The following is a 26,053-nucleotide window of genomic DNA, read 5'->3' as shown; positions in this document are numbered from 1 at the left end:
AATGGATCATTCATTCATGCCATCCATTGTATACTACTGCCTAGCTGTGAATGGTCACAGCGATCACATGCACATGTCATGTGATTAGCTGTTACCAAATCACAGCTAAGCACAAAAAAAAAAAAAAAAAAAAAAAAAACTGAATGAATCGAAGCTAAATGCTTGCTTATAGCAAAGTAATTCTTTGCTATAAGCAAACTGTGTATAAAAAAAAAAAAAAAAAAATACTGATCACTCCCCCAAAGTAGTACAATGTTACTATGGTAACATTGTACTACTTTGGTCATAGTAAAATATGAAAAAAAAAATCTTTAAAAAAATGTAATAAAAAATTAAATATAATAAAAAAAAAATAAATAAATATATATATATATATTTTTTTCATACTGTCACCAGTCAGTGTCCCTGATCACCGCCATGCTAGTTATATGAAGACGCTGTACTGCACTGGTGACATTATGTAAAAAAAAAAATAGTGAAAATAATTTTTTTAATTTTTTCCGAAAATTTATGACAAAAAAATACAACTTCAAAAAACTTGTCATGCCTCTTATGAAGTACGTCGGACTGTCTACTCTGCAAAAAGGGGTCATTTGGGGGATATCTGTCCTGTTCTGACATTTGGGGGATATCTGTACTGTCCTGACATTTGGGGGATATCTGTACTGTCCTGACATTTGGGGGATATCTGTACTGTCCTGACATTTGGGGGATATCTGTACCGTCCTTACATTTGGGGGATATCTGTACCGTCCTGACATTTGGGGGATATCTGTACTGTCCTGACATTTGGGGGATATCTGTACCGTCCTGACATTTGGGGGATATCTGTACCGTCCTGACATTTGGGGGATATCTGTACTGTCCTGACATTTGGGGGGTATCTGTACTGTCCTGACATTTGGGGGATATCTGTACTGTCCTGACATTTGGGGGATATCTGTACCGTCCTGACATTTGGGGGATATCTGTACTGTCCTGACATTTGGGGGATATCTGTACTGTCCTGACATTTGGGGGATATCTGTACCGTCCTTACATTTGGGGGATATCTGTACCGTCCTGACATTTGGGGGATATCTGTACTGTCCTGACATTTGCGGGATATCTGTACCGTCCTGACATTTGGGGGATATCTGTACCGTCCTGACATTTGGGGGATATCTGTACCGTCCTGACATTTGGGGGATATCTGTACCGTCCTGACATTTGGGGGATATCTGTACTGTCCTGACATTTGGGGGATATCTGTACCGTCCTGACATTTGGGGGATATCTGTACTATTCTGACATTCTTGGACCTCAAGAAATGAGATTGGCTGTCAGTACTTCAGGATTGATCAATATTCAGATCTATACCATAGTTTGTGAACTCTATAACTTTCCTACAGATAAATAATACATCCTAATTTGGGTTATTTTCACCAAAGACATGGAGCAGAATACATCTCGGCCTAAATTTATGAAGAACAATTATTTATTTGTAAACTTTTATAACAGAAACAAAGAAAAATGTGGTTTTTTTTCAAAATTTTTGGTCTTTTTTTGTTAATTTAGCAAAAAATAAAAACCCCAGCGGTGATTAAATACCACCAAAAGGAAGCTCTAGTTGTGTGAAGAAAATGATAAAATTTTAGTTTGGGTACAATGTTGTATGACCGCGCAATTGTCATTCAAAGTGTGAGAGCGCCTAAACCTGAAAAATGGCCTGGGCAGGAAGGGGGAAAATTGCCATATAAAATTGTATTGAAACGGTTAAAAAAAAAAATGTCAGTTATTTTCTCAGCAACAGCCAAGGAATTCAAATTTAAAAAAAAAAAAAAAAATGGCCGCCAACAGATTTGAAATTAGCCTAATTTGCATATTCTGGTTGTCATGGCAACAGAGCACAGGCTTGGTCATTTAACCTCCTGCTCAGTGTGACATCACAGGTCACATGCTCACTTTGAAAGTAGCCTCATTTGCATATTTCCGGTAGTCATGGCAACAGAGCACAGTGACATCACAGGTCACATGCTCACTGTGACATCACACGGTGAGGGAGCCTCAGATTGTGACTGACCTTTGAAGAGAGAGGAAGCAATTGTAGTTTCTCTTCAGAATCGCTCGCCTTTCGATGTTCAACTTCAACCACCAAACCAGAGAGCATTTTCTGAGCAGAATTCCAGCGCAATCAGCACAGGAGAGAGACGAATTCCCAATGAAGGATCACCAGCAAGTCGCTCAGCCCCATGTTACCGCCCCCAAAAGGGGTGTGGCTGGGGCAATCAGACGGATATTCAAGAAAGACAAGAAAATTTACCCTCTGAACACCAACCAAGAGAGTCCAACACAGCAGAGGGTGGGACCCTTGGTAGAGGACCGCCCACCAACCACACAGCTCCATGTTACCGCCCCTAAAAGGGGTGTGGCTGGGGCAATTAGACGACTATTCAAGAAAGACAAGAAATTTGACCCTCTGAACACCAACCAAGAGGGTCCAACACAGGAGAGGGCGGGACCATCAGCAGAGGGCTGCCAACCAACCGCACAGCCCCATGTTACCGCCCCTAAAAGCGGTGTGCGTAGGGCAATTAGGCGCGGGGTTAAAGCAGCTGCACGCAGGATTTGGCCCTTTTGTCCAATTTGTCAAACGAAAACCAGGAGAGACGCTGATGGTAAGTATTCTAATAGAGAGATATAATGCAAACACTGCAGGGAAATGTAATGTATGTCACCCACATATATACTATATACACCTAGGGGGGTCACTGCCATATACACCTAGGGGGTCACTGCTATATACACCTGGGGGGGTCACTGATATATACACCTAGGGGGGGTCACTGCCATATACACCTGGGGGGGGGGATCCCTGCCAGGTCCCATTAGGGAGACTCACCCTCTCCATGTGTCCTGATCACCATTGTCATCAGGGTGGGAGGTGATGGAAGATCCACCAGGACAAGAAAAGAGGGGAAATCTTCTGATGGGGACACGGCTTCCGGTGACAACTGTCTTGAACTGTCTTGGAGAGATTTCTTCCCAAGTCTTGCTGTGTTCACAGAATAGATGATGAAGGGAAATCTCTCCATTGAGACCCTTCCTATAGCAGGCTAGGGAAACACTAAGACAATGGCTTCCAATTAGCAGCATTTCACAGTTGGCTGACTCTTCAGTTGACCATTGGGCAGCCAATCAGATTTGAATGTGACATTTATCAGGTGGGAGGTGACCGGTAACAGGTGGGAGGTGACCGGTAACAGGTGGGAGGTGACATTTATCTGGTGGGAGGTTACCAGTAACAGGTGGAAGGTGACATTTATCAGGTGGGAGGTGACCGGTAAAAGGTGGGAGGTGACATTTATCAGGTGGGAGGTGACCGGTAATAGGTGGGAGGTGACCGGTAAAAGGTGGGAGGTGACATTTATCAGGTGGGAGGTGACCGGTAATAGGTGGGAGGTGACATTTATCTGGTGGGAGGTGACCGGTAACAGGTGGGAGGTGACATTTATCAGGTGGGAGGTGACCGGTAATAGGTGGGAGGTGACATTTATCTGGTGGGAGGTGACCGGTAACAGGTGGGAGGTGACATTTATCAGGTGGGAGGTGACCGGTAAAAGGTGGAAGGTGACATTTATCAGGTGGGAGGTGACTGGTAACAGGTGGGAGGTGACCGGTATCAGGTGGGAGGTTACCAGTATCAGGTGGGAGGTGACAGCTATCAGGTGGAAGTGGACAGGTATAAGCAGGGGCGGACTGACCATTTGGAAACTCGGGCACTGCCCGAGGGCCCGGGGTCAGTAGGGGGCCCCATGAGATGCCCCTGGTACCTTTTCACAGGGTTTTTTTAGTTTGGAAAAGGACACAGGGGCCCCATGATCCCCTATTGCCCAGGGGCCCCAGGAGTTGTCAGTCCGCCCCTGGGTATAAGGAGTGAAGGAGATGCACGGACCTGACAGGCAGCCCAATGGCAAACAAAGGACTGCACATGGCAGGCTGACAGTGCTGCTGCCCCCATCTCCGCCATTCCCACCATTGTCACTGGGAGTAGTCATGTGGTCAGCCGTGTTCTGGGCTCTGTATGGGGGCTGCAGGAGCAGAAGAAGATTCCTCCTATTTTATCATAGAGCGTCCAGAACATATCCGCCCACAGGACTCACAACCCCCCCTGCACCCCCCACCCCTGCACCCCCCACCCCTGCTCCTGCAGCCCCCACCCCTGCTCCTGCACCCCCCACCCCTGCTCCTGCACCCCTCACCCCTGCTCCTGCACCCCCCACCCCTGCACCCCCCACCCCTGCTCCTGCACCCCTCACCCCTGCTCCTGCACCCCCCCCCTGCTCCTGCACCCCTCACCCCTGCTCCTGCACCCCTCACCCCCCACCCCTGCACCCCCCACCCCTGCTCCTGCACCCCTCACCCCTGCTCCTGCACCCCCCCCCACTCTGTATTACTCAATTATAACATTCTAGTGAGTGCACTTCGTATTTCAGCCTCTAGACCATTACCAGTCCAAGTAGCACCATTGTTGTACAACCGCCGAGATAAAACCAATATAGAATATTGCAATCATAAGTTAGGACAAGCAGAATGATGGGATTGCATTGTGGGGGGAGGGGGGAGTAAATCACCAGCATACTAAGCGGGAAGCACAGCCTGCCTATGTAATGGAGCAGATTGGTGGTCTTTATCACCAGGATCTCAGGGCAGAGAGGATTTCTGATGGCTGACACTTGTCCTGGCACAGAACGCCGTGTACTGAGAATGGACTCCCGGGGCCCAGAACCCCCACATTGTCCATGTATAGAATTCCCATAAAGAGAACCGGGTGACACAAGACACGGAAGACATTCACACATATGTAGAGGAAAAGTAAATGTTGACAGATTCTGTGTAATATCAATGCATGACGTGTAATTCATTTTTTTTTGCTCTCTCCAGGTAAAAACAAAGACCCAACCTCGGATTCATCCGGAGAATACTACATGATCATACGGGATGGATCATACCATAGAGCCATAAGGAGGGGTTCAGACTTCCCAGCAACGTGCAACGGTTCATCTTCATCCGGATCATACCACAGCACAAAATCCAATTTGTCATTTTCATCCAGATCATTCCATAGTGCAAACTCCAATTTGTCATCTTCATCCGGAGAATGCTACATGATCATACGGGATGGATCATACCATAGAGCCATAAGGAGGGGTTCAGACTTCCCAGCAACGTGGGATAGTTCATCTTCATCCGGATCATTCCACAGTACAAAATCCAATTTGTCATTTTCATCCGGAGAATGCTACATGATCATACGGGATGGATCATACCATAGAGCCATAAGGAGGGGTTCAGACTTCCCAGCAACGTCATCTTCATCCGGATCATTCCACAGTACAAAATCCAATTTGTCATTTTCATCCGGATCATACCATAGTGCGAAATCCGATGTGCCATCTCCTTCGGAATCCCTATATTTTGACACGGTGAATAATGACCCTTCGCTCGGCACTATTATTGACCAGCCACAGGTACTGTCAATGGAAACATTCACCTTCCATAAAGTACTTGGAAAGGGGGCTTATGGGAAGGTGGTGTTGGCCTCCCATCCCGCCATTGAACAGAAAGTGGCGGTGAAGCTGATTAAAAAAAGTCACCTGGAAGGTGAAGGTGAGTGTGCCATCATAGAGCGCACCGTACTTGAAGTCGGTAGCAAGTGCCGCTTCATCACACATCTATTTGGATCATTCCAGACAGAGGTAAGTTTTTCCATTTTCCATTTCTTCTTCTCTTTCCTGTACTGCGCCCCAACACTGATCCACAACCCCAAAATATTTACTCAAATGGTGACTTTTTGGGAGTCAGAACTTACACAAGGATAAGCTTCCCTCTTGACAGTCTTTGGGCTGATCAATTAGTTCTTCAGCCAATGAGTGAGGAATGGTGAAAGGAGGAGGGGAGCTCCACTTGTGTCCCACATCAGGTTCTCGGAGGGCTCCGGCTGTAGTCGGGGAAGCAGTATGGGAAGGAGCAGAACTCTAGAGCGCCACCTACAAAGCTGGAGGTTGCTTAGGTCAACTGTACAGAGTAGGGGATTTCTTTACAGAAACCATTTACTGAGAGGCTGCCACTGCTGACCTTCGTCTGGCTGACTCTGGACTCAGAACTTGGAGTCGGATCCAGAAGGAGTCTACAGCTAGGAGGACAGAAGTCGTCAGACCTCCTGATCTACATGAGACTTCCAGGATGGTGACCAAACTACTGAAGTGATTGGATCACCCTAACAGCCAGACAAACCCAGTACTGTGATCAGGACAGTCCAGCCATGGCGGCCTACGTATTTACTCTGTTTGGTTTTCTGAACTTGTGTGCGTGTTTCTGTATATTAATCCACAACGTGAAATCTTCCATGTCTAATGTAACCTCTACCTCTTCTTTTCACACAGACTCATCTGGTATTTGTCATGGAATTCCTCAGCGGAGGGGAGCTTGCGGGATTGATGAAAAAGGAAATTCTGGATCTGAAAGTTGTAAGGTAAGTCCAATGATGGGGTCCACAATGGAGTTGGGGGTGACTGACCACTGAGCATAGGCAATGACGTAGTCAGGCCATTCATACCCCTTCATCCATGCCCCTCCATCCATAACCCTCTATCAATGCCCCTCCATCCATGCCCCTCCATCCATGCCCCTCCACTTATACCCCCCATCCATGCCCCTCCACTTATACCCCTCCATCCATGCCCCTCCACCCATAACCCTCTATCCCTGCCCCTCCACCCATAACCCTCCATCCATGCCCCTCCATCAATGCCCCTCCACCCATAACCCTCCATCCATGCCCCTCCACTTATACCCCTCCATCCATGCCCCTCCACTTATACCCCTCCATTCATACCCCTTCATCCATGCCCCTCCACCCATAACCCTCCATCCATACCCACCCACCCTTGCCCCTCCAATTATACCCCTCCATCCATGCCCCTCCACTTATACCCCTCCACTTATACCCCTCCATCCATGCCCCTCCACTTATAACCCTCCATCCATGCTCCTCCACCCATAACCCTCCATCCATGACCCCTCCACTGATAACCCTCCACTTATACCCCTCCATCCATGCCCCTCCACTTATACCCCTCCATCCATACCCCTCCACTTATACCCATCCATTCATGCCCCTCCATCCACGCCCCTCCATCCATGCCTCCCTCCACTTATACCCCTCCATCCATGCCCCTCCACCCATACCACTCCACCCACGCCCCACCACCCATACCCCACCATCCATGCCCCTCCATCCATGCCCCTCCACCCATGCCCCCCATCCATGCCCCTCCACTTATACCCCTCCATCCAAGCCCCTCCACCCATGCCCCCCTATCCATGCCCTCCACCCATACTCCTCCATCCATGCCCCTCCACATATACCCCTCCAACCATAACCATCCATCCATGCCCCTCCACCCATACTCCTCCATCCATACCCATCCACCAATTCCCCTCCACCCATGCCCCACCATCCATGCCCTCCACCCATACTCCTCCATCCATGCCCCTCCACCCATACCCCTCCACGTATACCCCTCCACCCATAACCCTCCACCCATGCCCCTCCACGTATACCCCTCCATCCATGCCCCTCCACCCATGCCCCTCCACGTATACCCATCCACCAATGCCCCTCCACCCATGCCCCTCCATCCATACTCCTCCATCCATGCCCCTCCACGTATACCCCTCCACCCATAACCCTCCATCCATGCCCCTCCACCCATGCCCCCCCACCCATGCCCCTCCACGTATACCCCTCCACCCATAACCCTCCACCCATACCCCATTATACATTTTACTTTTATTGGTCTGTAATGATTTAAATGCTAATTTATATTTTTTTTCTCCATCAGATTCATCACTGCGGAGATATTATGCGGCCTGCAGTTCCTGCATTCTCATAAGATCATGCATAGGTAAGTTTTGGATCAGCTGACTAACAGTGGGATATTTAGAGCTGAACCCCAGATAAATGAAAACTCCTCCCTTGTAGTAAGGGGTTCCCACAGCACTGTAAGGGTTAAATGGGTATTTAGGTCTAAGGGACCAATAACAAGGACTTTTACTGACCTCCTTCCCCCGCTCCCCTCTTCTCCTGGATGCTTCAGTTTGGGGGGCGGTCCCTTAGTGTCCTCGGTGTATTGAGGGAGCGGGAGATTGGGTAAATGTCCATATTATTGGTACCCCGGGCATAAACCAGGATTTAACCCTTGCAGTGTGGGGGGAGCTCCACTACAACGGTATTTTATTCTTTTACCCAAATTCAGCTTTCATTTTTTTTGCTTGCAGGAGCCTGTAAACCATTGCTCCAGCGATCAGCAGATTGCCGGTGCCATGCAGGTCTCCTGCAGATCCGTCAGTGTATCTGCTTACCTGTATGGGATATATGGACAAGCAGATACACTGATCCGAATCGATGAACTACCACGGCGGTTCAATGAGAACTACAAGCTGACAGCCTCTAAGGCCGTTGAGACTTGTAGTTTCTCCTTCACATAACACAGTGAATGAGTGACGTGGCCATTTAAATGTGACAGCTAGCGAGGAGGGAGAAGATCCCCTGTTAGCTGTCAAAGTGGGGGAGGGGGGGCGGTCTGATCAGAACATGTTACACTCTGAATATGGGTGTCACATGTAACGTGTTATGAAAGGTGAACATATCTTTTCATCTAATGTGATATATGCAGAGCTAACAGTCCACTTCTTTTCTTCACAGAGACCTCAAACCGCAGAACATTCTGCTGGACGGCGCCGGACACATCAGAATTGCCGATTTTGGCTTGGCCGCAGTTGACATCACAGATTATAACAGGGAATATGAAATGGCGGGATCAATGCTATACATGGCTCCAGAGGTAAGTTTCATGACGTCCTGATATTAGACGCCATTGTAATGTTTATTATGGGATATAGAGAAGACATAAAGGGGGCCCCCCTTTCATTAGATGGAGAATTCCCCCACTGGGGCCCCGGTTGCTGTCACTGGGTCCCCAGGTCAGAACTATATCCAACAAAAGGTGGGAAGTTGAGAGTTGCAGCAGTGTTGGAGCCTCTTTGTAGAGGACATTGAGGCCGGGTGTAGATGGATGGATCTGTCCGCCCGATTCACACATACAAATGGGATAAAAGCTTCAGGAACGCCTCACCTGCTCTACTCCTTCTCTATACCATGGTGAGCGCTTGTGAACATTGAGCTATTGGGCTCCGTACACCTCTGTCTCCTTTAAGAGACACAAAGTGTACCTCAAGGCAAAACCTTCTTTTAGTATTGGATACAGTGGGCGAGGGTTAGATCCTCTGTCAGGTTTTTATTGGTGTCCCCATTGGGGAGATTCACCCTCTACCTGTATTGGTGACCATTGTCACTGCAAAGGAAATTAGGAGAAAATTGTCCCCTCACTTTGGGAGATGACCTCTGGCTTCCTCTAGGACAGGAATGAAGGGAATGATGGTACACAGACAGCAAAGAATAATCTGCCAGGATTCCGAACCCTAAATTACTCCATCCAAAACTACAAAACAAAAAAGGATTTGACTATTCTTCCACTGTAAGCCCCACCTCCAGTTTTTACAAGCTCCGCCTCAGTTTGATATATTTTGAGTACAATGTTAGGACTCCTGGAGGCTCCATACGTCAGCATGGAGTCTCCTCTGTCCTCTGCCTGGCCTGCCAAGGTCCTAATCCTTCTTTGTCCTCTTTTGTTTCTACAGATCCTTAATGATTCTCCATACTTCAGCTCAGCCGACTATTTCTCCTTGGGGGTGATTGTGTTTGAGATGGCATTCCGCAAACACCCCTTCTGCACCAACCCCAATAAAGTGGGTGACATAGAGCAGAGAATTCTGCACATGTGTCCATATTATCCGGAGACTATGGATCAACACTTGTTTGAATTCCTAGAAAAGGTCAGTATACACAGACATTTACCTTCTATTAAGCCTTTCCAGGCTTCCTTGCATTCAGGTGTTAAACCAAAACCAAGGAAGCTGAAATACGTCACTGTCAGAATCAAACATTGAAATGGGGGGTTCTGTTGGTCCCATATATTGTCAGTTTTTCTTATCATATTTCCGTTTTCTTTACAGCTCTTAACCAAAGATCAAGAGATAAGATGGCGTCTTGTGAGGAACGTCAGAGAGCATCCATTCCTCGCCGAGATCAACTGGACCGAGCTGGAGGAAGGAAAGACACCCTCACCGCTGACATCGGGAATGGTAAGTAGATACATTCCTCTCTTTGTCGGTGATGTTGTGATCACTGGACAATCGCATGGCCTGAAGACGAGTCTGAATGAATTGTCTTTACTATTGGCCATCATTATTGTTTATGTGTCAGCTCACACCTGCTGTATTCTGGTGATCCCGCCAATAACACACTTCCTGTCCTGGGGTGACGGGATTAGATACACATGACGGGGGTGTTATTGCAGTGTTGTGCTTCTTGGAAGGACCCCTCCTGGGGTAATCGCTGCACTTCGGGGGGTTGGGGGTCACCAAGCTCTGTCACCATTTTCTGTATCACCCAGAAATATTAATGAATGTCTTCTCTTTGCAGATTCCGGAGCAACCCGAATATGGAAGAATAGAAATGGCGGATTTCATACCCAAGGAAGATCCGGAGATGGAGATGGAAGAGCAGAAAAATTTCAGCAAATTCTCTTTCATCAGCGAGCATTTTAAGTTGCAGTTAATGGCAGGAACTCCATCGCCGCCATTACATTCTGTACGTGTGAAGCGGCAACTGTAATATGAGGGAAGACGCGGTGAGGCAAGACGCGGTGAGGCAAGACGCGGTGAGGTAAGACGCGGTGAGGAAAGACGCGGTGAGGCAAGACGCGGTGACCTGCACTGAGGTGAGGCACTGTGAAGAAATACGCGGTGACCTGCACTAAGGTGTGCTGTGTTTTTTGATGCCGCACATTGGCGCAGTGTTGCGGTAAGAACGGCGCACACAGAGCACAGTTACGTAGCGGTACAAACTGTGCACCATGAAAATCTGCCCCCCGTGCCTTGTGCAAGAAAGCGATCAGGAGAAGGAGCCGAGCACACGGAGAACCTGCAACCAGGTAACCCCACAGATGCCGGGCAGCATGCCAGGGGTGGGTCAGGATTTCATTTGGGGGGGGCGACAATTCGGCATCATTACAGAACGGGGGGTGCAGCATTTCATGCTCTCTATGAACAGAGTGGAGATGCTGGAGGGGGGGGGGACAGGATTTCACCATCATCAGTATTAACAGAGAGCCCAGCGGGAGCTAAACACCCACACAAAGGGTTAACCCCACAGCTGCCAGGGAGGGCGCCAAGCAAACCACATGCAATTAACCCCTTAGTCACCGAGCACCTTTACTATGTAACCAGTGGGTGCGACTTAAAGCCAGATGGATATTTTACTGTAATCATTATTCACAGTCTGGAAGGGTGGGGTTCTGTCACGGCGGGAAGGTAGGGGGGTGTAAGTCTGGAGGGGGGTGGGGATCTGTCAGGGTGGTAATGTAGGGGTGTCAGTCTAGAGGGCATACGTCATGGAAATGGACAGCATACGTCATGGAAATGGACAGCATACGTCATGGAAATGGACAGCATACGTCATGCAAATGGACGGCATACGGCGTGGAAATGGACGGCATACGGCGTGGAAATGGACGGCATACGCCGTGGAAATGGACGGCATACGCCGTGGAAATGGATGGCATACGGCATGGAAATGGACGACATACGGCGTGGCAATGGATGGCATACGGTGTGGCAATGGACGGCATACGGCGTGGCAATGGACGGCATCCATTGCCACGCCGTATGCCGTCCATTGCCACGCCGTATGCCGTCCATTGCCACGCCGTATGCCATCCATTTCCACGGCGTATGCCGTCCATTTCCACGGCGTATGCCGTCCATTTCCATGGCGTATGCCGTCCATTTCCATGGCGTATGCCGTCCATTGCCACGCCGTATGCCGTCCATTGCCACGCCATATGCCGTCCATTTCCATGGCGTATGCCGTCCATTTCAACGCCGTATGCTGTCCATTTCCAAAATGTATGCCGTCCATTTCCAAGCCGTATGCTGTCCATTGCCACGCCGTATGCTGTCCATTTCCACGGCGTATGCCGCCCATTTCCACGCCATTTCCACGCCGTATGCCGTCCATTGCCACGCCGTATGCTGTCCATTTCCACGGCGTATGCCGTCCATTTCAACGTCGTACGCTGTCCATTTCAACGCCGTATGCCGTCCATTTCCACGCCGTATGCCGTCCATTTCCACGCCGTATGCCGTCCATTTCAACGCCGTATGCTGTCCATTGCCACGCCGTACGCCGTCCATTGCCACGCCATACGCCGTCAATTGCCACGCCGTATGCCGTCCATTGTCACGCCGTATGCCGTCCATTGCCACGCCGTACGCCGTCCATTGCCACGCCGTACACTGTCCATTTCCATGATGTATGCTGTCCATTGCCACGCCGTATACTGTCCATATCTATACCGAATAGAGTCCATTTCTGGATGGGGCCCCCTTGATGTTGGGGTCCCATCTCTACCTTCTGAGCATTGTACAGGGAGGTGAACTGGGCACCCTAGACTGATGATTCAGGGACATTCCGATCGCCTTAGGGGGTCAGGAAGGAATTTTTTCCCCATTGGAGACCATCTTACCCAGGGGTTATTTTTTGCCTTCCTCTGGATCATCGAAAGGTTTAGGGACTGATACCGAATATAGTCCATAGCCATACCGTGTACTGTCCATAGTCATACCGTATACTGTCCATATCTATACCGTGTACTGTCCATATCTATACCGTATACCGCCCATATCTATACCGAATATAGTCCATTCCTGGATGGGGTCCCCTTGATGTTGGGGTCCCATCTCTACCTTCTGAGCATTGTACAGGGAGGTGAACTGGGCACCCTAGACTGATGATTCAGGGACATTCCGATCGCCTTAGGGGGTCAGGAAGGAATTTTTTCCCCATTGGAGACCATCTTACCCAGGGGTTATTTTTTGCCTTCCTCTGGATCATCGGAAGGTTTAGGGACTTATACCGAATATAGTCCATAGCCATACCGTATACTGTCCATAGTCATACCGTATACTGTCCATATCTATACCGTATACTGTCCATATCTATACCGAATACCGTCCATATCTATACCATATACCGTCCATATCTATACCGTATACCGTCCATATCTATACCGTATACTGTCCATAGTCATACCGTATACTGTCCATAGTCATACCGTATACCGTCCATATCTATACCGTATACTGTCCATAGTCATACCGTATACTGTCCATATCTATACCGTATACTGTCCATAGTCATACCGTATACTGTCCATATCTATACCGTATACTGTCCATATCTATACCATATACCGTCCATATCTATACCGTATACTGTCCATAGTCATACCGTATACTGTCCATAGTCATACCGTATACCGTCCATATCTATACCGTATACCGTCCATATCTATACCGTATACTGTCCATAGTCATACCGTATACTGTCCATATCTATACCGTATACTGTCCATATCTATACCGTATACCGTCCATATCTATACCGTATACTGTCCATAGTCATACCGTATACCGTCCATATCTATACCGTATACCGTCCATATCTATACCGTATACTGTCCATAGTCATACCGTATACTGTCCATATCTATACCGTATACTGTCCATATCTATACCGTATACTGTCCATAGTCATACCGTATACCGTCCATATCTATACCGTATACTGTCCATATCTATACCATATACCGTCCATATCTATACCGTATACTGTCCGTATCTATACCGTATACTGTCCATAGTCATACCGTATACTGTCCATAGTCATACCGTATACTGTCCATAGTCATACCGTATACCGTCCATATCTATACCGAATATAGTCCATTCCTGGATGGGCCCCCTTGATGTTGGGGTCCCACCTCTACCTTCTGAGCATTGTACAGGGAGGTGAACCGGGCACCCTAGACTGATGATTCAGGGACAATGAGATCGCCTTGGGGGGTCAGGAAGGATATTTTTGGGAAAAGGGGGGGGGGCTTTGCCTTCCTCTGGATAATCAGAAGGTTTAGGGGTCTGAAAAGGCCCCACCCCTCAGGAGTCAGAGGATAACAGTGACAGATCCCTGATGTCCATCAAAGCCCCGGAATCATCTCCTTCTCTGGATTTATCCTCAATAAACACGGCTTGTACACTGATTTACGTTCCACAAACTAACAATAAAAACACCAGAGACAAGCGAAGCCCCGGAGGCCTCATGGAGGAGGCACTGGCCTAAGCCAGGGATTGTGGGTTCGAGTCCCACCTGGGGTGCTTGATTCTTTTCTGAACATAGAATATAGACAGAGAAGGTTCTTTTCCATTTTTCTTGATCAGTTAATGAATATTATCAGAAGGTTTAGGGGTCTGAAAAGGCCCCACCTGTGAGGAGTCCGAGGATAACAGTGACAGATCCCCGATGTCCATCCCCGGAATCAGCTCCTTCTATGGATTTATCCTCAATAAACACGGCTTGTACACTAAAAAACACAAAGAAGTAAAACCCCGGAGGCCTCATGGAGGAGGCACTGGCCTAAGCCAGGGATTGGGGGTTGGAGTCCCACCTGGGGGGATATAATGATGGATGACAGCAGGGTGGAGAATCTGGCTCCCCCCTACATGAGTGTGACAATGGAAGTCTCCTGTGATGTCATCCATGTAAACTGAATTTACCATCCGTGATCACCTATAGAGCAGCATGGAGTCTGTCCTGAGAGAAGCCGCTGTACAATGCTGAACATTCAGATCCTACAGGGGGCGTCCTACATCACATGACATCCATACTGAGGGGTGGAGTCACCTGTCAGAGTGAATGATGGGAAATCTATAGGCCGAGGTCACTCTACAATAAAGCCCCACCCCCGGGGTGAAACATGTCAGTGGAACACATCCTGTGGAGTATCTCTATCCAGGTCATGGATGTATTGTGGACTTGGAGTGCGGCTCCATATTGTTTATGTATCCCCAGCATGTCAGACCGATCATACATGAGGAATGTTGGCACGCAAAGCCATGTGCACATCTCACTTCCTGTAGAAGTTCAGCTTTTACTGCCCCCCATTACCCTGCTCATTGGTCAGTGAGGCAGCCCATCATATTGCAGGACCAATAGGGAGGGTCAGCAGCCTCATGTCAGCTGTCAGAGATTGCAGTTATTCATGTATGTTAGTATAAACGTGGACATGTTTTCCAGCATGGGAGCCTAGCTAAGCATGTAAGAATGCAACAACGACATGCATGTGCACACGGACACGTCCAGCACACATTCTGGTGTCTAGTGGACTATTTAACCGCCTCCCGTCCGGCCCATGTATATATAAACGGCCAGACGTTGGCAGTGCAGGGGCCTCCCCGCCCCCTACATGTGCGCTCCCTCTTGTGACATCATTGCTTACTACGTGTGAAATCTGTGACTGATCACAGAGATCACATGGTACAGGGCCATTCACAACAGCCTTGTACCATGTGACAAGCTGTGACCAATCACAGCTCACACAGTATTTCTCAATGGCTGCAGGAATGCAGCCAGAGAGAAGGAGAAATGATTCCTCTTCCAGCCTTTATGGGTGTAAAAGCAATCAGTGTAAAAACAAAAAATCTTCCTCACCCCCCACAAGTAGTACAGAGTCACCATGGTGACCCCACACTGCTAGGGGGACAGGATGGAAAATAAAAAAAAAAAACAAAAAAAAAATAATAATAATTTAAAAAAATTAAATAACAATGTAAAAAAAAAAATTTAATTTTTGGTTATAAATTAATTTGGGTTATTTTTCTTTTTACTAAAATATAACGGAATAAATTTTGGCCGAGATTTATGATGAAATATAATTTTTTTCAAAATGTTTGGACTTTTTCTTTTACATAGCAAAAAAAATTAAAATCCCAGCGGGGAATAAATATCACCAAAATAAAGCTTTATGTGTCTCAAAAAAATGCTAAAAAATTCATACGGGTCCAGTGTTGCATGACCGCGCAATTGTCATTCACAGTGTGATAGCGCTGAAAGCTGGAAATTGGCCTGGGGGGGGGGGGGGGGAGTGTCCGGGGGTGAAAGTGTCTCCTCACACATAATACTGCCCCCGCCCCCTCCTCACACATAATACTGCCCCCCCGCCCCCTCCTCACACATAATACTGCCCCCTCGCCCCCTCCTCACACATAATACTGCCCCCCCGCCCCCTCCTCACACATAATACTGCCCCCTCACCCCCTCCTCACACATAATACTGCCCCCCCGCCCCCTCCTCACACATAATACTGCCCCCCGCCCCCTCCTCACACATAATACTGCCCCCCCGCCCCCTCCTCACACATAATACTGCCCCCCCGGCCCCTCCTCACACATAATACTGCCCCCCCGCCCCCTCCTCACACATAATACTGCCCCCCCGGCCCCTCCTCACACATAATACTGCCCCCCCGCCCCCTCCTCACACATAATACTGCCCCCGCCTTTACACATAATACTCTTTACACATAATACTGCCCCCCTGCCCCCTCCTCACACATAATACTGCCCCCCTGCCCCCTCCTCACACATAATACTGCCCCCCTGCCCCCTCCTCACACATAATACTGCCCCCCCGCCCCCTCCTCACACATAATACTGCCCCCTCACCCCCTCCTCACACATAATACTGCCCCCCCGCCCCCTCCTCACACATAATACTGCCCCCCGCCCCCTCCTCACACATAATACTGCCCCCCCGCCCCCTCCTCACACATAATACTGCCCCCCCGCCCCCTCCTCACACATAATACTGCCCCCCCGGCCCCTCCTCACACATAATACTGCCCCCCCGCCCCCTCCTCACACATAATACTGCCCCGCCCCCTCTTTACACATAATACTGCCCCCCTGCCCCCTCCTCACACATAATACTGCCCCCCTGCCCCCTCCTCACACATAATACTGCTCCCCCGCCCCCTCCTCACACATAATACTGCCCCCCCGCCCCCTCCTCACACATAATACTGCCCCCCCGCCCCCTCCTCACACATAATACTGCCCCCGCCCCCTCTTTACACATAATACTGCCCCCCTGCCCCCTCCTAACACATAATACTGCCCCCCCGCCCCCTCCTCACACATAATACTGCCCCCTCACCCCCTCCTCACACATAATACTGCCCCCGCCCCCTCCTCACACATAATACTGCCCCCCTGCCCCCTCCTCACACATAATACTGCCCCCCCGCCCCCTCCTCACACATAATACTGCCCCCTCACCCCCTCCTCACACATAATACTGCCCCCCCGCCCCCTCCTCACACATAATACTGCCCCCCGCCCCCTCCTCACACATAATACTGCCCCCCCGCCCCCTCCTCACACATAATACTGCCCCCCCGCCCCCTCCTCACACATAATACTGCCCCCCCGGCCCCTCCTCACACATAATACTGCCCCCCCGCCTCCTCACAACACAATAATACTGCCCCCGCCCCCTCTTTACACATAATACTGCCCCCCTGCCCCCTCCTCACACATAATACTGCCCCCCTGCCCCCTCCTCACACATAATACTGCCCCCCCGCCCCCTCCTCACACATAATACTGCCCCCGCCCCCTCTTTACACATAATACTGCCCCCCTGCCCCCTCCTAACACATAATACTGCCCCCCCGCCCCCTCCTCACACATAATACTGCTCCCCGCCCCCTCCTCACACATAATACTGCCCCCGCCCCCTCCTCACACATAATACTGCCCCCCTGCCCCCTCCTCACACATAATACTGCCCCCCGCCCCCTCCTCACACAGAATACTGCCCCCCCGCCCCCTCCTCACACAGAATACTGCCCCCTGCCCCCTCCTCACACATAATACTGCCCCCCTGCCCCCTCCTCACACATAATACTGCCCCCCTGCCCCCTCCTCACACATAATACTGCCCCCCTGCCCCCTCCTCACACGAAATACTGCCCCCCGCCCCCTCCTCACACAGAATACTGTCCCCCCGCCCCCTCCTCACACATAATACTGCCCCACCCCGCCCCCTCCTCACACATAATACTGTCCCCCCGCCCCCTCCTCACACATAATACTGCTCCCCCGCCCCCTCCTCACACATAATACTGCTCCCCCGCCCCCTCCTCACACATAATACTGCTCCCCCGCCCCCTCTTTACACATAATACTGCCCCCCTGCCCCCTCCTCACACATAATACTGCCCTTCTGCCCCCTCCTCACACATAATACTGCCCCCCAGCCCCCTCCTCACACGAAATACTGCCCCCCGCCCCCTCCTCACACAGAATACTGCCCCCCCGCCCCCTCCTCACACAGAATACTGCCCCCCGTCCCCCTCCTCACACATAATACTGCCCCCCTGCCCCCTCCTCACACATAATACTGCCCCCCTGCCCCCTCCTCACACATAATACTGCCCCCCTGCCCCCTCCTCACACATAATACTGCCCCCCTGCCCCCTCCTCACACATAATACTGCCCCCCTGCCCCCTCCTCACACGAAATACTGCCCCCCGTCCCCTCCTCACACAGAATACTGTCCCCCCGCCCCCTCCTCACACATAATACTGCCCCCCCCCGCCCCCTCCTCACACATAATACTGCCCCCCGCCCCCTCCTCACACATAATACTGCCCCCCCCGCCCCCTCCTCACACATAATACTGCCCCCCCACCCCCTCCTCACACATAATACTGCCCCCCCGCCCCCTCCTCACACATAATACTGCCCCCCCCGCCCCCACCTCATACATAATACTGCCCCCCTTTACAGTACCTCACAGTCAGTCATGGCCGTCCTTGTATAGGGCTGATGTCCTGCCAGCTAGAAATGCAGGTGTGGGGGCGGAGAAATGCAGGTGTGGGGGCGGAGAAATGCAGGTGTGGGGGCGGAGAAATGTAGGTCTTGGGGCGGAGAAATGCAGGTCTGGGGGCGGAGAAATGCAGGTCTGGGGGCGGAGAATTGGAAAGTTGATAAAATCAATTGATCATTTTTCCCAGAACATCCCAAGTGTCAGGCCGCTGTCATCACCATGGCAACAGCAGATCAATCAGAGGCTAAGATGGCGGCTTCCTTGTCTGTAGAAGACACAAAGGTTCAGTTCCACTTCATCACACAACCCCCCCCCCCCCCATCCCTTACCTGTTCAGCTGTCGTTGCCATGGTGATGTCACCAGCCAGTGGAAGGACAGTTCACAAGCTGCTGAGGCAGTGACCAATCACGGTGAGCCGTCAGGGAAGTCCAATCGATGGGTTCGGTTCGGCTGTGAGGTGGACTTTTCCCTCCACAGAGCTCCCTGGGTTCACTTCTCCTCACACTTCCTGGCATTGGCCTCACAGATGCATCCTGGGAACTTCCTGTCAGAAGGGAGAGGCAGAGTTCCAGGAAGTGAAGGGAGATGGGTTCACCTGCCCATAATAAAAATGGCTGCCATGACAAATAACCATTTCCTGATCATTACTACACAGGCCTTTGTTGTCATATTTAGGATCAGGGTGACAGAGGAGGCCGGAACCCCCAAAACCGTGTCATGCAGTCTGGGCCTCGTGGCCCCCAGCTGGAAATGTGGGGAGGGGGGTCCTTTTCCTTCAAGCCAAACCCGAACGCTTTATTGGCGCACAACGATTCTATTGTAGTATACACGGGGCATATATTGTGTGATGAAATCGAACAGAAGGCGGTGTGAGGAGGAAGATCGCTCTTCAGAGTGCCCTGTGGCTCCATTTTTATCACATAAAGGGACCAGAAGTCCCCTAAAGTGATACTTCTTGCAGTGACAGGTTCTCTTTAATGAGACATTAGGGGTCTGTTAGGCCCCCGAAGTCTCTCCTGCCCTCCATCAGCTTATTCCCTGGTCCAGGAAAGTGACACCAGGACCTGGAAGTGGTTACGGGGGCCTTAACTCCTCCCCCTCCAGAGGTTTTACCCCCCCCCCAAACCAGGCCATTTTTTGCTGTTCAGCACTGCGCTATTTCATCTGGTAATTGCACGGTCGTGCAACGCTGCACCCGAACATTTGTGTCCTTTTCTTCACACAAATGGAGCTTTCTTTTGGTGGTGTGGATCGCCTCGGCATTTTTTTATGTTTTGCTCTATAAAAACAAAGACCAAAAATTTCGTAAAATAACTACATTTTTCACTTTTGGTTATAAAAAACAAGCGCTTCTGGACTTATTTGACTTAACCACCTCCCGTCCCCCATTGTATATAAACGGCCGGATGGTGGCAGTGCAGGGTCAGGTGGCCGTTTATAAACGGCCTCCCCGCACCCTGCTTGTGCTTCCTCCGGACACAGTGGAACACCGATCGTCATACGGGACCTCTGTACGAGGTCCGGATCATGTGATCACTGATTGGCCAATCAGTGATCACATGCAGAGTAGTAAGCAAGATGTCACAGAATGATCACAGAGGTCACATGGTACAGGGCCATTCACAACAGCCTTGTACCATGTGACAGGCTGTGACCAATCACAGCTCACTCAGTAGTTCTCAATGGCTGCAAGAATGCAGCCACAGAGGAGAAATGATTCCTCTTACAGCCTTTATGGGTGTAAAAGCAATCAGTGTAAAAAAAAAATCTTCATCACCACCCACAAGTAGTACAGTGTCACCATGGTGACACTACTGCTAGGGTGACAGTATGTAAAAAAAAATATATATATATATAAAAAAATGTAACCATTTGCCGCCCGCCCTATGGCCGAATGGCGGGCAGCAAATGTCATCAGCGTTCCGGGTGGACGTCATATGGCGTCCTCCCACACATGCGCAGATTGCGCTCCTGCAGAGCGGCGCCATCTGTCACCGGCCGTGTACTTCGGACACGGCTGGTGACAGATCTGAGTATCGGCCCCGTTGCTGGTACCATGTGACCTGTTGTGACCAATCCCAGCAGATCACATGACAGTTGAATACAATGGATCATTCATTCATGCCATCCATTGTATACTACTGCCTAGCTGTGAATGGTCACAGCGATCACATGCACATGTCATGTGATTAGCTGTGGCCAAATCACAGCTAAGCACAAAAAAAAAAAAAAAAAAACCCTGAATGAATCGATGTCATTCAGGTAAATGCTTGCTTATAGCAAAGTAATTCTTTCCTATAAGCAAATTGTGTAAAAAAAAAAAAAATACTGATCACTTCCCCAAAGTAGTACATTGTACTACTTTGGTCATAGTGAAATATGAAAAAAAAATCTTAAAAAAAAGAAAAAAAAATTTAATAAAAAATAATAAAACAAATAAAAAAAAATATAATTTTTTTTTTTCATACTGTCACCAGTCAGTGTCCCTGATCACCGCCATGCCAGTTATATGACGACGCCGTACTGCACTGGTGACAGGATGTAAAAGAAAAATAGTGAAAATAATTGTTTTAATTTTTTAGTTTTACAAAAAATGATGACAAAAAAAATACAACTTCAAAAAACTCGCCATTCCTCTTATGAAGTACGTCGGACTGTCTACTCTGCAAAAAGGGGTCATTTGGGGGATATCTGTACTTTTCTGACATTTGGGGGATATCTGTACCGTCCTGACATTTGGGGGATATCTGTACCGTCCTGACATTTGGGGGATATCTGTACTGTCCTGACATTTGGGGATATCTGTACTGTCCTGACATTTGGGGGATATCTGTACTGTCCTGACATTTGGGGGACATCTGTACTGTCCTGACATTTGGGGGGATATCTGTACTGTCCTGACATTTGGGGGATATCTGTACTGTCCTGACATTTGGGGGATATCTGTACTGTCCTGACATTTGGGGGATATCTGTACTGTCCTGACATTTGGGGGATATCTGTACTGTCCTGACATTTGGGGGATATCTGTACTGTCCTGACATTTGGGGGGATATCTGTACCGTCCTGACATTTGGGGGATATCTGTACTGTTCTGACATTTGGGGGATATCTGTACTGTTCTGACATTCTTGGACCTCAAGAAATTAGATTGGCTGTCAGTACTTCAGGATTGATCAATATTCAGATCTATCCCATAGTTTGTGAATTCTATAACTTTCCTACAAACTAAATAATACATCCTAATTTGGGTTATTTTCCCCAAAGACATGGAGCAGAATACATCTCGGCCTAAATTTATGAAGAACAATTATTTATTTGCAAACTTTTATAACAGAAAGAAAGAAAAACGTGTTTTTTTGTTAATTTAGCAAAAAATAAAAACCCCAGCGGCGATTAAATACCACCAAAAGAAAGCTCTAGTTGTGTGAAGAAAATGATAACATTTTAGTTTGGGTACAATGTTGTATGACCGCGCAATTGTCATTCAAAGTGTGAGAGCGCTGAAACCTGAAAACTGGCCTGGGGGGGAAGGTGTAAAATTGCCCAGTATTGAATTGGTTAAAAAAAAAATGTAAAAAACAAAATGTTTAAAAATTATAAATTTTGGTTATAAACTAATTTGGGTTATTTTTTTTTACTAAAAATATAACGGAACAAATTTTGGCCGAGATTTATGATGAAATATTATTTTTTTGCAAACTTTTATAAGAAAAACACTTTTTTTCAAAATTTTTGGACTTTTTAATTTACATAGCAAAAAAAACTAGAAAATCTACAATTTCTGGGGAAATTGTGTGAAGTGTTCTTGCATCGAACCCTAACCAAATGATTGATGAAATGTAAGCAGTGCACATGGCATGCCTGATAGAGGGAGAAATGCAATTCAACTTTTATTTTGCAGCTCACAATCTAGCCCAGGGGTGGGCAAACTTTTTGACTTGAGGGCCGCAATGGGTTCATATATTGGACCCGGGGGCCGCACCAAGAGTAGATGAATGATGTGTATGTGTCATCCATAGTAAGTATAGTAATATTCCCCCATAGTAAGCATAGTAATTAATCCCCCATATAGTAATTCATCCCCCCTATAGTAATTCATCCCCCCTATAGTAATTCATCCCCCATATAGTAATTCATCCCCCATAGTAATTCATCCCCCATAGTAATTCATCCCCCATATAGTAATTCATCCCCCATAGTAATTCATCCCCCATATAGTAATTCATCCCCCATATAGTAATTCATCCCCCATATAGTAATTCATCCCCCATAGTAATTCATCCCCCATATAGTAATTCATCCCCCATAGTAATTCATCCCCCATATAGTAATTCATCCCGCATAGTAATTCATCCCCCCATATAGTAATTCATCCCCCATATAGTAATTCATCCCCCATAGTAATTCATCCCCCATATAGTAATTCATCCCCCATAGTAATTCATCCCCCATATAGTAATTCATCCCCCATAGTAATTCATCCCCCATAGTAATTCATCCCCCATAGTAATTCATCCCCCATATAGTAATTCATCCCCCATATAGTAATTCATCCCCAATATAGTAATTCATCCCCCATATAGTAATTCATCCCCCATATAGTAATTAATCCCCCATAGTAATTCATCCCCCCTATAGTAATTCATCCCCCCTATAGTAATTCATCCCCCATATAGTAATTAATCCCCCATAGTAATTCATCCCCCCTATAGTAATTCATTCCCCATATTCATCCCCTATAGTAATTCATCCCCCCTATAGTAATTCATTCCCCATATTCATCCCCCATATTAATTCATTCCCCATATTCATCCCTCATATAGTATTTCATCCCCCATAGTACTATTCCCCCCCAAGTAGTAAGCCAAGTCCCCCCTGTGTCAATTCACTTACCTTTGCTCCGCGCGTTCCTCTCGCCGTGTCCCCGCGCCGTTCCGGTCTTCAGGGCGGACTGTGAGAGGAGCCTAGCTCCCCTCACGTTCATCACACTGCCCCGCCTACACACATCCTGACAGCCCATGTATCACACTCCACGGGCCGGATTAAAAGGTCCGCCGGGCCGTAGTTTGCCCATTGCTGGTCTAGCCTGTGTGACTCAGCTGCCTGTGAGTCATCTTTGGTTGCTATAGCAACTCACTCAGTCAGGAAGGTGAGAAGGGCTTTTGTAAACAAACTGCTCCAACTTGCCAACTTCACTTGCGATTGCCATCTTCAAACACTTATAGTTTTAAAAGTATAAATGCTACTGTAAAGAGCTTTATATTGTGAGAATCACAAGAACCAGACCTACATTTTGATGTATAGTATGTCTCTGAAATATTAAAAATGAAGGCACAGTCGCAGTTTAAAAATGTCCCTTAAAATTTCAGGTGGTTGTGAGTGGCGTTTCAATGAAAGTCAATGGGAGGGGTGAGTTGCAAACAAATGGTCATATTGTGAAAACTATCAGGACTATGGCTTAGCCGTGAACATTTTTAGTGACAGCAGGGTTAGCTGAACGTTTTGATATAAGATATGTGTAGGTGGGCTGGAGAATGACAGAGTGATGGCAGTTTACAAATCATGTTCTGATTTTTCCTTCCACACTGTAGCTTTGTAAGTTCTCACTCTAGTTGCACCATTCATTCCTATCGGAAAATTTCACCACAAAAACCGCGATATTTCGTGAACCATTCGGCAAAACGTTCCACAAAGTAATAGCAATCCGATCGGGAACAATCCGCACATTTTGATATATTACTTGTCTTTGTAGTGTAAAAACTGTGGGAGGAGTTAGCGTGGCAAATTTGGCTATAATAAGAATATATGTGAGATAACAATAAGTGTTCTGCAAGAAGACGTAATAAACTCCCAGCGAGGAATAAATACCACCAAAATAAAGCTTTATGTGTCTCAAAAAAATGATAAAAAATTTATATGGGTACAGTGTTGCATGACCGCGCAATTGTCATTCAAAGTGTGATAGTGCTGAAAGCTGAAAATTGGCCTGGAGAGAGGAAGGGGGTAAAATGTTTTTTTATTTTGTGGTAAAAAATAAAAAAACTCTAAAAACCGCAAATGCAAACACATCTTTAACGTGACTTTAGACAGCTAATGTTACCAGCATTATTAACCCCCCCCCCCACCATGCGCATGGAGCCTGAAACGGGTCATCATACACGAAACGGGTCATAATGTTTTACAAAAGGTGCCGTAACTGGACCAAGTCACAGCTCTACAGATCTGTCCCGGGGGAGCACCGGCCAGCTCAGCATGTGTGGCCGCCATGGTATGGGTAGAGTGCGCCATGATGCCCTCCGGGACCTCCAGGCCCTCGGCCGATTGCTAGTCTTAGTCACCTAACTCAGTGTTTCTCAACTCCAATCCTCATGGACCGCCAACAGGTCATGTTTTCAGGATTTCCCTCAGATGAAACAGCTGTGGTAATTACTAAGGCAGTGAAACTGATCAAATCACCTGTGCAAAATAATGGAAATCCTGAAAACATGACCTGTTGGGGGTCCATGAGGACTGGAATTGAGAAACACTGACCTAACTAAAGTGCGTCTGGAGGCCTTATAGCCCTTCCTTACGCCTGAAAAAGAAACAAAAACGAATCCGACTTCCGGATCTCTTTAGTTTTCTCTAAATAAAGGAGAACACATCTTCTGAGGTCCAGTGTGTGAAACTTCCTTTCCTGGTCACGTGAGGGGTTAGAAGAAAAAGAAGGTAAAGTAATATCCTGACCTCGATGAAATCTTGGGGCCACCTTGGGTACAAAGGCCGGGTCCGTCCTAAATGTAACCTATCTGCAAATACCTGAAAGAAGGGGCTCTAATTGACAGCTTCTAATTCACTCACTCTCCTTGTAATTGCTACAAGGAAGACCGTCTTGAGAGTCAGGGACCTTTGGGAGCTCGAATCCAGAGGTTCAAATGGGGAGTCTGTCAGCACACTAAGTACCGTGGTCAGATTCCATTTGGGAAAGGGTCTCTCCTCTGCGGGTCTCTGTCTGGTCAAGGACCTAAAGAATCTTGTAGTTGTGCGTGGGAGGAGGAGACCAGGGAGCAAGATAGAAGGAGGTCCTGTGAAGAGCGAAGGGTACGGGTAGGGTGGTACCTGGGAATCAGGTTGGTGAGGTAGTTAGGGGCAGTGTTGTGAATGGCTTTGTAGGTC

At 48.2% G+C, this 26,053-nt stretch overlaps 1 long non-coding RNA gene across 6 annotated transcripts in view; it reads right to left on the bottom strand.

Moving 5' to 3' along the window:
- The window catches only part of LOC149443917 (uncharacterized), a 496,075-nt gene that overhangs the window by 196,737 nt on the left and 273,285 nt on the right, over positions 1–26,053 (bottom strand). For 4 of the 6 annotated variants that reach the window (XR_016306594.1, XR_016306593.1, XR_016306592.1 and 1 more), the window contains one exon: positions 19,224–19,439. The exons of 1 other annotated variant lie outside the window; for it this stretch is intronic. This is a non-coding gene — a long non-coding RNA (uncharacterized LOC149443917). Of the gene's footprint in view, positions 1–18,857; positions 19,160–19,223; positions 19,440–26,053 lie in introns of all 6 variants that reach the window. One more of the 6 variants, XR_016306595.1, reaches the window with a different exon arrangement.

This window comes from Staurois parvus, unplaced genomic scaffold, assembly GCF_062004578.1.
Source record: "Staurois parvus isolate SC_StPar_1 unplaced genomic scaffold, SC_StPar_1.0 ptg000826l, whole genome shotgun sequence".
NCBI lineage: Eukaryota > Metazoa > Chordata > Amphibia > Anura > Ranidae > Staurois > Staurois parvus.
This window is presented reverse-complemented; position numbering and strand designations above follow the sequence as displayed.